Source organism: Oncorhynchus gorbuscha, linkage group LG03 (assembly GCF_021184085.1).
Source record: "Oncorhynchus gorbuscha isolate QuinsamMale2020 ecotype Even-year linkage group LG03, OgorEven_v1.0, whole genome shotgun sequence".
Taxonomy (NCBI): Eukaryota; Metazoa; Chordata; class Actinopteri; order Salmoniformes; family Salmonidae; genus Oncorhynchus; species Oncorhynchus gorbuscha.
Genome location: NC_060175.1, coordinates 30,426,719 through 30,441,935, shown reverse-complemented (window position 1 = coordinate 30,441,935; position 15,217 = coordinate 30,426,719). Strand labels below are relative to the sequence as shown.

The 15,217-nt window shown below is 43.4% G+C and overlaps 1 pseudogene; it reads left to right on the top strand.

Moving 5' to 3' along the window:
- The first annotated feature begins 6,004 nt into the window (after positions 1–6,004).
- Positions 6,005–13,680, top strand: LOC124016802 (annotated as a pseudogene).
- Positions 13,681–15,217: the final 1,537 nt, after the last annotated feature.

The following is a 15,217-nucleotide window of genomic DNA, read 5'->3' as shown; positions in this document are numbered from 1 at the left end:
TCCATTCAGCCACAAGAGCATTAGTGAGGTTGGGCACTGATGTTGGGCGATTAGGCCTGGCTCGCAGTCGACGTTCCAATTCATCCCAAAGGTGTTCGATGGGGTTGAGGTCTGGGCTCGTGCAGGCCATTTAAGTTCTTCCACAAAGACACTCTAATGTACTTGTCCTTTTGCTCAGTTGTGTACCAGGGCCTCCCACTCTTCTTTCTATTCTGGTTAGAGACTGTTTGTGCTGTTCTATGAAGGGAGTAGTACACAGCATTGTACGTGATCTTCAGTTTCTTGGCAATTTCTCGCATGGATTAGCTTTCATTTCTCAGAACAAGAATAGACTGACGAGTTTCACAAGAAAGTTATTTGTTTCTAGCCATTTTGAGCCTGTAATCGAACCTACAAATCCTGATGCTCCAGATACTCAACTAGTTTAAAGAAGGCCAGTTTTATTATTCTTTAATCAGAACAACAGTTGTCAGCTGTGCGAACATAATTGCAAAGGGGTTTTCTAATGATCAATTAGCCTTTGTCATTTTAAACTTGGATTAGCTAATACAATGTGCCATTGGAACAGAGGTGTGATGGCTGCTGATAATGGGCCTCTGTACACCTATGTAGATATTCCATGCAAAATCTGCCGTTTCAAGCTACAATAGTCATTTACAACATTAACAATGTCTACACTGTATTTCTGATAAATGTGATATTATTTTAATGGACAAAAAAATTTGCTTTTCTTTCAAAAACATTGACATTTCTAAGTGACCCCAAACTTATGAACGGTAGTGTACATATTACATATTGACCGGTGCCCCCGCACATTGACTGTCCCGGTACCCCCTGTATATGGCCTCGCTAATGTTATTTTACTGCAGCTCTTTAAAAAAAGTAATTATATATATTATATAAGTTTAAAAAATATATCTATTTTTCTTCACTGCATTGTTGGTTAAAGGCTTGTAAAGTAAGCATTTCACTGTAAGGTCTACGTGTTGTATTCGACGCATATGACAAATAACATTTTATTTGAATTGGCTACACAGAAATTGTGCTGGCAGATCAATATCATTATTATGTTTATCAGATTCAGAACACTTGACCAGAAATCTGCATGTTTTTGCACATGCTATTTATTTTTATAGCAAGATGAATAAATACAGGACTTAAGCGAATCAATAAATGTTTTTGCATGGGGGCATCTGGTTGTGAACCCATTCCTCTAACTCACGGATGGTCAACTGATGGCCCGCGCGCGGCCCCTCCTTTGAAGGCCCATGGATCAATTTCCAAAATGTGTTTGTGCATCAGCAGTTCTTCTCTTGTTATGTCAGTCACTGACATTCACTCAATTAGCGAATGTCAGCAAAACAACATTTTAGGGCCCCCAAAAGGCTAGGGTCGGCTCTGACTGCGTGGATGTGGGTATGCAGACCCACTCATGATAAGGTCAGATTTTTTCTCCAGACAGAATATTCACCATCACACACATTTACCAGAATCTAACCTCATGCCCAGGCAAGATAGAGCCGGCTGGTGGACAAAATGACTCAATCTTAATTGAAAGGAGTAGCTTTTCTGCTTGCATGACCTCAAGTACTCACATCACCACAAACACTCCCCGTGAAGACTGGACCATGCCAAAACCACACAAAGCCTCCTCTCCACCCCAGTGTCCCCACTGTTTGCAGCTTGTAAAGCTGATAACAGTGATTTGGAAGAGGTACAGTATATGTTAGAGTGGACCTTAATGATGGCTGACAACTTCTCCATCCCAGTCGGCCCCATTATACATGTGCTACCACATAACTCCACTGGTACCAGCATAACTATTCCAGCATGGCACACGACAATAAAATAGACTAGCATGCCTCTTTCCATCCCCACACACAGTGTTTTCACACCTCTGTCTTGTTAGGCTATTGTACAACTAAGCGATGTGTGCTTCAGTAAATAGACATGGGAGCCAGCTACACTCTTAGAAAAAAGGGTTATTTGGCTGTTCCCATAGGAGAACCCTTTTTGGTTACAGGAGAACCCTTAATGGTTCCACGCTAGCACCGTAGGATAGTTTGACTAGCGGTAAAGTTGAAAGAAGAAAAAAACAGAAAAACAGGTGATATCTAGAACCTGAAATGGCTCTTCGCCTGTTCCCTTAGGAGGACCCTTTGAAGAACCCTTTTTGGTTCCATGAAGGACCCTTTGCTAAATTGTAATTATTCGCCTACCTCCTCATGGCTTTTGCACACAATGTGTATAGACTCTTTTTTTTCCTACTGTGTTATTGACTTGTTTATTGTTTACTCCATGTGTAACTCTGTTGTTGTCTGTTCAAACTGCTATGCTTTATCTTGGCCAGGTCGCAGTTGTAAATGAGAACTTGTTCTCAACTAGCCTACCTGGTTAAATAAAGGTGTAATAAATACAAAAAATACACACATACTCAAGGGGAAGAGAAGCAAGGATATACATTTCAGGTACCAAGACTAGATACATGCTTTTTTGAAGTTTGGTGTTGTTTTAACCACTGTGGGGTTGAAGGAAAATGTATTTAATTTTTTTTGGTAGCTGAGAAAGCAAACCCGATTCAATGTGATTCACTTCCTTGTTAATCATGGATGGGGATTGACACAGCACCCCCATAGGCATCAAACAGATACATGAGATAAATGTCCCTACAAACAGCTGTAGAATGCAATCATGATTGAGTTGATGACATTGTACTTAGATTCACCCTGCATACTCAATACGTATGACTCTTTCTCTTGGAAGCCTACAGGCTGACCAAACAGATAAATTGTGAATAGATATCTTTGTTAACCCTATCAGTCCCGAGACCCAAGCAGAAATCGTCTTTTCATTTATCTTACTTGTTGTCCAGCCCTTATATTTAGCCTCACAATGAAGTGTTTTACAATTTTCTTTTCAGGACAACCAGGGATACAAGTTAAACACAAAACAATTTGACATCAACAGTTTAATCCATGAGTTTATTGACACATGTACATTTTTAAAGAAGGTCAGCCAAAGCAAGAACCTGATAAAAATTAATTTATATGAATGCTATAAGTACATAAATTGTTTGCTCATGGGGAAATTAATGTCCAACTAGTCAGTGACAACTGTGTAGAGTTTGTGACATTAACTATGTTTACTTATTACAGTTTTAAAGTCACTATGTCAAGGGATTTTCTATGCACAACTATGTAGAAGAACTCCTTACCTTGTAACGACTCTTGTGTAGCTAGGGAGCATCATAGAGAAAAACACAAGGCTCAGTTTTTCATAGATAGCTTTATGTAGTTTGTAGCTCAAACCATTCGGATTCTACAGACGTTTTTGTAAAAAGACCCAGCCCCATGCCCCTTCGGGAGCTGTCCTTGTCTCACAAACACCGCTCTAGTTCAGCCCCTGTTAATCACACAGATGAATGGTTGGTATCTATAGATGCAGAAGAATAGACTCATCTAATTGTACAACAGAAGTCTGTAGTTCAAACATACAATGTTTAAATGGTAACTCTCACAACCCCAATTTCAGCCTTTGCCCAGCAAATGTTCAAAACATGTATTCAGGTGAGAAGTTGTGGATGGGGGGAATTGCTCATAAATATTCATTTTGGAGGTGGGTAAACATAGTTGTACCCGATCCCAACATTGCTCACAAAAGCATATTTACCAGAAGTCCATTGGTACGGTCTGATAATACAATTATGTGTATTGCATCTATTGCCACTTGTGTTGTATATTCAAATCCCCCATGGGACACAAAAAAATGATGAAATGTTTTATTGTGTTGGAAAGAAAAGTGTAATCATCACCTTGAAAATGAAGATAAAGGGCAAAGTTCAATCCAACCCCCGTTGCAGTAACAATTTTTCCAATGGTCAAATTAACTCACAGATTGGTTTTCAGGGGGATCACTCACAGGTATGCTTTCACTTTTCAGAATGAGATGGGTGTGGGCATGGGATGAATATTGTAAATAAAGGATTTGGAGAGAGAAAATTTATATCTGCCCAATGTGAGATAAGAACTCACATTGATCTATGAAGCAACTGTATGGAATCAAATCTGGTTCAAAAATCGAACTTGCATTAGATGGCGCACGAGAGCAAGGTGAAACAGCACTGCACGATCAAACACTAGGCAGGTTTCCATTGACCCAGATTTATTCAGGTTTCCATTGACCCAGATTTATTCAGGTTTCCATTGACTAAGCTTTATTCAGGTTTCCAATTACCCAGATTTATTCAGGTTTCCATTGACCCAGATTTATTCAGGTTTCCATTGACCCAGATTTATTCAGGTTTCCATTGACTAAGCTTTATTCAGGTTTCCAATTACCCAGATTTATTCAGGTTTCCATTGACTAAGCTTTATTCAGGTTTCCATTGACTAAGCTTTATTCAGGTTTCCAATTACCCAGATTTATTCAGGTTTCCATTGAACCAGATTTATTTGACAAAAGCAATGCCGCCCGCCAAAATATTATTGTGACATATGTAATGGAAACGGCATATATAGGATATATTTTATACAGATTTAAAAAACAATTGTTTGACTGGTGGATTTTTATTTCGTAGAAAGTTCATTAATGCGACAAATTATGACGGCAATTTAGTTTTCACAATAAAGGATGATTGCGGAATGTATGCGGGGCACGTGATGTGATCACGTAACTATAAACGCCACTCCACAATTTATTCTAAATGCCTAACCTACTGCCTGCAAAATCTATTTTGTCCTGACTTTCCTAGCCCAGATTCTTGGCGATATGTTAGGCAATTATAACATTCTATCCATGCTGGCTTTCACGGGCTACCTGAGACATGAATCAGATCGGTGGGAGGCCATACTGCTGTTGCCAATTTATTACGCAATTTGCCTAAATGGGTAACGGAAACATCAACCCATCAACATCAAAAAAATGTAGACACACTGTAGGTTTTAGGGAAAAGGTGTGACGTCATTACGTCCAACTGTTTTTATCGACACAAGATAGTTAAATGGCAACACACCCTAGCAGGCAATCTATTTTCTATGCAACCTATCGAAATGTGTAAATGTGCATGTAATTGCACTCAAAACACTCCTTTCATCTGTGGTCAAAAATCCGCTTTGGAGCAGTCAATCCGCGATTGGTCCAAAAACCTGAACAATTACATTTCAGTAGTCTTAAAAAAATAATGTTAAATGCAATTTATTATGTGACTTGTTAAGCACATTTTACTCCTGAACTTATTTAGGCTTGCCATAACAAAGGGATTGAATTCATATTGACTCAACATATTTCACATTTTTATTTTGTTTTTCAATTGCAATTTTTGATAAAAACATAATTCCACGTTGAAATAATGGGTTATTGTGTGTAAGCCAGTGACCAAGACATGTCAGTTGAATCCATTTAAATTTCAGACTGTAACACAACAACATTTTGAAAAAGTCAAAGGGTGTGAATACTTTCTGAAGACACTGTAGATGTGTATAAAACGGTAAGCAAAAACGTAGAATTTGGTCATATGTGGAAATGTGCCTTACTGCCTTTTACATTTTGTGTAACGTCTAGTCAAGGAAGCATCATGCAAAATATATAGGAAAACTACACTTAACAAGACCATTGCCAAATAAGGAGCGCTATATCACCTGGTTTACGTTCAGTAAGTTTTTACTTTCTGGAATGTTCAATTAAACAAAAACGGTTCTGTACTGAACAACCATTTGAGAAACGGGGAGGGGTTGGGTTGTGGGTTGAGGAGCAGTGCCAGCAGGGCCACACCCCTTTAAATTCATCACTCTTTGCTTGAATTCATACCTCGCCAGTCGCCAACAGTGGTCGCTGGACCCACCAAACTGCAGCAAATGTACAGTACCTTATAATCTGTTCAACAACGTATAAGAACTTTTTCAAAGTATTTAAGACAAGAGCATCCTGCAAAGTCTGTTACGAATCTCATATTTGCTTGGCTTTCCTAACATTTACAGCTGTTTTACCTGTGTAGAACTTTGGCAAAATGGGTGACCTTCAGCAGATGACAGTGTTCATGGCTATTGTGCAGTGCGTAATGACAGGAGTGATGGACAGGAGGATGGAGGTCACTGAAGCAACGGTAGGAATTTACCAGCTTCTTTCAAATGTATTATAATATACACTATATATACAAAAGTATGTGGACACCCTTTCAAATAAGTGGATTCGGCTATATCAGCCATTCACAAATCAAGCACACAGCCATGCAATTTCCATAGTCAAACATTGGCAGTAGAATGGCCTCACTGAAGAACTCAGTGACTTTCAACATGGCACCAGAATAGGATGCCACCTTTCTAACAAGTCAGTCCGTCAAATTTCTGCCCTGCTAGAGCTGCCCCAGTCAACTGTAAGTGCTGACATTGTGAAGTGGAAACGTCTAGGAGCAACAAGACTCAGTCGCAAAGTCGTAGGTCAAACAAGCTCACAAAACGGGACCACTGAGTGATGAAGTGCGTAGCACGTAAAAACCGTCTGTCCTCAGTTGCAACACTCACTACTGAGTTCCAAACTGCCTCTGGAAGCAACGTCAGCACAAGAACTGTTTGGCCTTGAGCTTCATGAAATCGGTTTACATGGCTGAGCAGCCACACACAGGTCTAAGATAACCATACGCAATGCCAAGCGTTTGCTGGAGTGGTGTAAAACTCGCCACCATTAGACTCTGGAGCAGTGGAAAGCGTGATTCATCATCCGGCAGTCCAACGGACCAGGAGAACGATACCTGCCCCAATGCATAGTCCAGGGCTGTTTTTTATGGTTCGGGCTAGGACCCTTAGTTCCAGTGGAGGGAAATCTTAACGCTGTAGCATACAATGCCATTTTAGACGATTCTGTGCTTCCAACTTTGTGGAAAAAGTTTGGGGAAGGCCCTTTCCTGTTTCAGCATGACAATGCCCCCGTGCACAAGGCGAGGCCCATACAGAAATGATTTGTCGAGATCGGTGTGGAAGAACTCGACTGGCCTGCACAGAGTCCTGACCTCAACCACATCGAACACCTTTGGGATGAATTGGAATACTGACTGCGAGCCAGGCCTAATGGCCCAATATTAGTGCCCAACATCACTAATGCACTTGTGGCTGAATGGAAGCAAGTCCCCACAGCAATGTTCCAACATCTAATGGAAAGCCTACCCAGAAGAGTGGAGGCTTTTATAGCAGTGTATCTTTCTCCATTATTTTAATTGCAGTGCAACTTCTGAATACTGTGCATTATTGTCATAATACAAACTTTATCTGAACTGGACCATGTTTTTTATTTTATTTTTTTATTTATTTTTATTTTACCTTTATTTAACTAGGCAAGTCAGTTAAGAACAAATTCTTATTTTCAATGACGGCCTAGGAACAGTGGGTTAATTGCCTGTTCAGGGGCAGAACGACAGATTTGTACCTTGTCAGCTCGGGGATTTGAACTTGCAACCTTTTTAAAAATTTTTATTTTTATATCACCTTTATTTAACCAGCCAGGTAGGCTAGTTGAGAACAGGTTCTCATTTGCAACTGCGACCTGGCCAAGATAAAGCATAGCAGTGTGAACAGACAACACAGAGTTACACATGGAGTAAACAATTAACAAGTCAATAACACAGTAGAGAAAAAAGGGGAGTCTATATACAATGTGTGCAAAAGGCATGAGGAGGTAGGCGAATAATTACAATATTGCAGATTAACACTGGAGTGATAAATGATCAGATGATCATGTACAGGTAGAGATATTGGTGTGCAAAAGAGCAGAAAAGTAAATAAATAAAAACTGTGGGGATGAGGTAGGTGAAAATGGGTGGGCTATTTACCAATAGATTATGTACAGCTGCAGCGATCGGTTAGCTGCTCAGATAGCTGATGTTTGAAGTTGGTGAGGGAGATAAAAGTCTCCAACTTCAGCGATTTTTGCAATTCGTTCCAGTCACAGGCAGCAGAGTACTGGAACGAAAGGCGGCCGAATGAGGTGTTGGCTTTAGGGATGATCAATGAGATACACCTGCTGGAGCGCGTGCTACGGATGGGTGTTGCCATCGTGACCAGTGAGCTGAGATAAGGCGGAGCTTTGCCTAGCATGGCCTTGTAGATGACCTGGAGCCAGTGGGTCTGGCGATGAATATGTAGCGAGGGCCAGCCGAATAGAGCATACAAGTCGCAGTGGTGGGTAGTATAAGGTGCTTTAGTGACAAAATGGATGGCACTGTGATAAACTGCATCCAGTTTGCTGAGAAGAGTGTTGGAAGCAATTTTGTAGATGACATCGCCGAAGTCGAGGATCGGTAGGATAGTCAGTTTTACTAGGGTAAGCTTGGCAGCGTGAGTGAAGGAGGCTTTGTTGCGGAATAGAAAGCCGACTCTTGATTTGATTTTCGATTGGAGATGTTTGATATGGGTCTGGAAGGAGAGTTTGCAGTCTAGCCAGACACCTAGGTACTTATAGGTGTCCACATATTCAAGGTCGGAACCATCCAGTGTGGTGATGCTAGTCGGGCAAGCGGGTGCAGGCAGCGATCGGTTGAAAAGCATGCATTTGGTTTTACTAGCGTTTAAGAGCAGTTGGAGGCCACGGAAGGAGTGTTGTATGGCATTGAAGCTCGATTGGAGGTTAGATAGCACAGTGTCCAATGACGGGCCGAAAGTGTACAGAATGGTGTCGTCTGCGTAGAGGTGGATCAGGGAAACGCCCGCAGCAAGAGCAACATCATTGATATACACAGAGAAAAGAGTCGGCCCGAGAATTGAACCCTGTGGCACCCCCATAGAGACTGCCAGAGGACCGGACAACATGCCCTCCGATTTGACACACTGAACTCTGTCTGCAAAGTAATTGGTGAACCTTCTGGTTACTAGTCCAACGCTCTAACCACTAAGCTACCCTGCCGCCCCAATACCCATTGTATGATGCAAAGTGCCACATGTACAACCTGTGGCTTTTACAGTCTTTCTGGTAGACTGCAACTGAATCAGCATTGGTTTCTCTTGTGGCTGTTGTCATTCATAATGTTAGAGGTGAATAATATTACTTTGAAACTTCTAAAATTAACCCTTGTATCCCACTGTGATTATTGTGTTACCAGGCATACCTGATGAAGTATGGCTATCTGCACACTTCACTGGATCCTCAGAACCAGGGCTTCCAGAAAGAAGATGTAATTGAGGCACTCAGGTAAAGTAGATCCACAGCAACACAAACTACATTCTATGAACACAACAACAACTTACATGTGTAATTCTTCATGGCAATGTGTGATTCCTCTTCCCCAACACAACAAATCTGAACACACTTACTCTAAATTCCCCCTTTATGAATACAGATCCAAACACAGCTCTATTGTATAGCTTTTTGCAAGTCACATTGATACATGTACTACAATCAATGCAATTCTTTAGCATAACATTTCCCATTGGAAGGAAATGTTTCCTTGCCTTACATTTACACTACACACATGCTGTATCTGCTATTGGAGCTTTCAGTCCTTCCTTTCCCGAGGGTGTTCCAGAGGGTAACAGACCTTCCTGTCACTGGAGTGATCGACAAGGCCACCCTAGAGATGGTGAGACAGTCTCGCTGTGGCATAGAGGACCCCTTCAATCAACAAACCCTCAAGTACAGAGTGCTGGATGAGTGAAAACATGTGGACAGGATATTACATTTACATTTACATTTAAGTCATTTAGCAGACGCTCTTATCCAGAGCGACTTACAAATTGGTGCATTCACCTTATGACATCCAGTGGAACAGTCACTTTACAATAGTGCATCTAAAACTTAAGGGGGGTGAGAGGGATTACTTATCCTATCCTAGGTATTCCTTAAAGAGGTGGGGTTTCAGGTGTCTCCGGAAGGTGGTGATTGACTCCGCTGTCCTGGCGTCGTGAGGGAGTTTGTTCCACCATTGGGGGGCCAGGGCAGCGAACAGTTTTGACTGGGCTGAGCGGGAGCTGTACTTCCTCAGTGGTAGGGAGGCGAGCAGGCCAGAGGTGGATGAACGCAGTGCCCTTGTTTGGGTGTAGGGCCTGATCAGAGCCTGGAGGTACTGAGGTGCCGTTCCCCTCACAGCTCCGTAGGCAAGCACCATGGTCTTGTAGCGGATGCGAGCTTCAACTGGAAGCCAGTGGAGAGAACGGAGGAGCGGGGTGACGTGAGAGAACTTGGGAAGGTTGAACACCAGACGGGCTGCGGCGTTCTGGATGAGTTGAAGGGGTTTAATGGCACAGGCAGGGAGCCCAGCCAACAGCGAGTTGCAGTAATCCAGACGGGAGATGACAAGTGCCTGGATTAGGACCTGCGCCGCTTCCTGTGTGAGGCAGGGTCGTACTCTGCGGATGTTGTAGAGCATGAACCTACAGGAACGGGCCACCGCCTTGATGTTGGTTGAGAACGACAGGGTGTTGTCCAGGATCACGCCAAGGTTCTTGGCGCTCTGGGAGGAGGACACAATGGAGTTGTCAACCGTGATGGCGAGATCATGGAACGGGCAGTCCTTCCCCGGGAGGAAGAGCAGCTCCGTCTTGCCGAGGTTCAGCTTGAGGTGGTGATCCGTCATCCACACTGATATGTCTGCCAGACATGCAGAGATGCGATTCGCCACCTGGTCATCAGAAGGGGGAAAGGAGAAGATTAATTGTGTGTCGTCTGCATAGCAATGATAAGAGAGACCATGTGAGGTTATGACAGAGCCAAGTGACTTGGTGTATAGCGAGAATAGGAGAGGGCCAAGAACAGAGCCCTGGGGGACACCAGTGGTGAGAGCGCGTGGTGAGGAGACAGATTCTCGCCACGCCACCTGGTAGGAGCGACCTGTCAGGTAGGACGCAATCCAAGCGTGGGCCGCGCCGGAGATGCCCAACTCGGAGAGGGTGGAGAGGAGGATCTGATGGTTCACAGTATCGAAGGCAGCCGATAGATCTAGAAGGATGAGAGCAGAGGAGAGAGAGTTAGCTTTAGCAGTGCGGAGCGCCTCCGTGATACAGAGGAGAGCAGTCTCAGTTGAATGACTAGTCTTGAAACCTGACTGATTTGGATCAAGAAGGTCATTCAGAGAGAGATAGCGGGAGAGCTGGCCAAGGACGGCACGTTCAAGAGTTTTGGAGAGAAAAGAAAGAAGGGATACTGGTCTGTAATTGTTGACATCGGAGGGATCGAGTGTAGGTTTTTTCAGAAGGGGTGCAACTCTCGCTCTCTTGAAGACGGAAGGGACGTAGCCAGCGGTCAGGGATGAGTTGATGAGCGAGGTGAGGTAAGGGAGAGGTCTATTATATGTGGGGGTGGGATGGACCACTGTTTCCCAGATGGTTGGTCAGTTCTTAAAACCTAGGGAGACACTATGCACATTAAATGATAATAATAATCCTCATCTAATAAAAATAAACTTCATTTACACACTTGTAGTTTCTCGTCTAGACGTGTTTGTAGTAAAATGCATGTTTTTTTTGTCTCTACTGTAGGCTACGGGCGCAAGAGAAGCCTGACCTGGTGCATCTACAACTACACTCCAGACGTGCCGAAGAGTGAGACAAAGAGGGCCATCCGCTCTGCATTTGAAGTATTGGAACGATGTGGCTCCCCTGAGCTTCCGAGAGGTTGAGTATGGACGAGCCGACATCAGGATCTCATTCCACACGGAAGATGCCACTTGTGCCGTGCCTTTTGACGGGAGGGGTGCGTCTGCCTGTGGGCCGGATACGATTGGGTTGGAGTAACAATAGCCTAACACACACACAGTAGGAGTAACCCTAATTGCCATTGGAATATAAAAGAATATAAAATATTTTAAATCTGTAGGTCACGTGCTGGCCCATGCTGAACACCCACAGTCGGGGATTGTTCATTTTGACTAGGATGAGTTTTGGACCGAGGGCATGTTCTATGGCATTAAACTACGTATCATCGCTGCCCATGAGATAGGCCATGCCCTGGGCTTAGACCACTCGCAATACAGAAGTACTCTGATAGCCCCTCTTTACACTGGTTACCGTAGCAACTTCCTTCTGCATCCCGACGACGTAGACGTAAAAGGCATCCAAGCTATGTATGGTAAGTGGAGCCTGAGTTTGACCTGAGGATTTTCTGACCTGCTGGCTTTCCATACATAGTAGTACCTCCTTATCAGAATACTTTATTATTACAATAGGGCTCAAATGTCACATATAATGCTTTTATCCTCTTAAGTCTAATCCCTTCCACCAATTATGTCTGTTTTAGGTAAACGTGGTACAAGTGTTCCAGTTGAGCCAACAGTGACACTCCCCACAGACAGCCTCCCTGATGCTGAGGGAGACATCCCAGACCCCTTCACCGCCAGGCTAGATGCCATCATGTTGGGTAAACTGTCTGTGCACAATACTGGCCAGCGATATACATTCAAGAGCAGTCTCCTTTGGAAATGCTTATTTTTGCCTCACCAAGTTTTGCCTTCCACTAGTCAAGAAAGATTGAAGCAATATTTCTTACTCTGATAAAGCCGACTAACCTTATTTTACTCTCTTTATTGGAACTGAAGATGGGATATGACAGGTTGACATCACACTCTGATTGGACCTTCAGTGTTCTATTTCATGCCCCTCTTTCTCATCAGGTCCATGGAGGAAGACATTTGCCTTCAGTGGTGATTATGTGTGGACGGTCTCTGACACGGGGTACAATGCACCCATGAAGATCGACCGGCTGTGGATGGGACTGCCTGGGAACCTGAAAACAGCTGTTTACTCTCAGAGAACCAACAAAACATACTTTTTTAAAGGTACAATATTTTCTCGACTTTAAAAAGTATAATGTTTTTGATGAACAAATTAGGTAAAGTGAGATGATTTTTAAAGAAAGACTAATAGTATGAACTGTGTAATACTTGTGTTAAATTACTTGACAGTGATTGACAGTGATCCGGCCCAGAATGTGTTACTGTTAATCTCACTTCATTTCAGCCTACTCACCAAAACTGGTTCTGACCACAGGTGATATAGTGTGGAGATAGTCCAGGAGAAAACTGGTGTACAGGTATCCCAAAGAGCTCAAACGCCTCGCACCTAATATTGATGCCGCTTTGTACTTAGAGAAGAATAAGAAGCTGGTGTTTTTCAAGGTAGTTGAACACAACACAGCACAATTATGTCTATACTTTTTAACCAGTAAACTCAACATTGTTACAAATGACAATTGAGATGTATGGTTTCAGTAAGTTGTGATAATAGATTCATGATAACAACTGAAGCCTTTTAGCATTTTTACCCACTTGAATGTGATGAATATGCCAAATAACAACCTTAAAAAAAAAACATTTGTACTAATCATCTTTGTCCTCTGTTGTCCGTCTCCTCAGAGTACAGGGTATTGGCAGTGGGATGAGCTGCACTCCAGTAACCTCAACGTGTACCCCAAACCCTTGTCTAACCTCATCAATGGGGTGCCCTCCAGCCCTGATGCAGCCTTTACCTGGACCAATGGAAAAATCTACTTCTTCAAGAGAGTACTGGCGTGTGAACAGTCTACTGAGCGTAGACAAAGGCTGTCCACTCAGAAAGAGTTAACACTGGATGCACTGTTAGGAGCAAGACACTAGGGGGAAGCAGACACTATAAGCCTTGATAGGGTGCTTTTGTGATGTGTGCTCAGTTCAGGGAACCACAACAGCAACCACAACCACACTGTGATAACATTGTGTTCACACTGTGAGGTGTCTGGAAACCATATAAACATATCGCCATGAGATGATTTTTAAAGAAAGACTGATAGTATGAACTGTGTAATACTTGTGTTAAATTACTTGACAGTGATTGACTGACAGTGGTACTGGTACATTATTTCAAGTGAGGATTGAGTTAGGTACAGTCAATGTACATAAAACTGAAATGTTATATCAAATGAATTATTCTTGAAACACAATAACTTTTATCAGGTTGCGTATTGAGTGTCGTCCCACATAAGTAAAATGCGTTTCTAGTTCTGGAGCAGTAACCTGCTGGGTTTGATGGCCAAGCTATCTGTTTCCATCAAACACAAGCAGGACCTCCAGCTGTATTCATCTGCTCTTTTCTTCCAACAGCCCAAACATGTTAGGCTTAGATCTGTGTGTGTGTGTGTTATGATCTTAGGGGCCATTCCAGGGGGGCCATTTTCTCCCTCACCACAGATGTGGATTGGATTATTCAGTTGTGGTGTGTCCTCTTTTCAGTACTGTTTTCAACTCTACGCCTCCTGTGTGTCTCCCCAGTCTGGTGAGTCCTGTGCCTGCTGCGCGAACAAAGCCTCCAGTGATGATCCATGGCACGAAGCCTCTAGTGATGATCCATGGCAGGGAGCCACCGGCGACGGTCCCCAGTCCGGAGCCTCCAGCGACGGTCCCCAGTCCGGAGCCTCCAGCGACGGTCCCCAGTCCGGAGCCTCCAGCAACGGTCCCCAGTCCGGAGCCTCCAGCGACGGTCCCCAGTCCGGGGCCAGCAACGAGGGTCCCCAGTCCGGGGCCAGCAACAAGGTTCCCCAGTCCGGGGCCTCCCTTATAGGTTCAATCAGGGACAGCTGTCTATCGTTGTCTCTGATTGGGAATCATACTTAGGCACCCTTTCCATTTTGTCATTGTGGGAAATTGTCTTTGTTAGGGGTACTATAGCCCTTGTAAGCTTGTGAGTATGGCAAATGTCTGGAATCTCGAGTGGCGCATAAGGCACTGCATCTCAGTGCTAGAGGCGTCACTACAGACACCCTGGTTCAAATCCACAACCGGCCGTGATTGGGAGCCGTGATTGGGAGTCGTGATTGGGAGTCCCATAGGGCGGCGCACAATTGGCCCAGCGTCGTCCGGGTTTGGCCGGTGTAGGCTGTCAATGTAAATAAGAATGTGTTCTTAACTGACTTGCTTAATTAAATGAAAAAAAGTTTCAGCTCATGAAACATGGGACCAGCACTTTAAAAAATAGTTTTTTGTTCAGAATATATGTATGCAATTACTTTTTTCATCTAAGACATAGTTGTGCAAATTAGTCATGACAGTCAACAAAAAAACTGTCCTGGTTTCCTTTATGATGTAAACCTACTCTGATCTCATTGCAATGGCTTATGAACAACAGAGAAACCAAGTTTAGCTAAATACTTGAGGTCAGAAGAGCCTATGACGAGAGCCATGTGCTTTCATGCATGATACTTGTGGGCTGCTAAAGTTCGGAGCTGCCACAGCAACACCACTGCTTAAACCAATCAGGGAGCAGGAAATCAC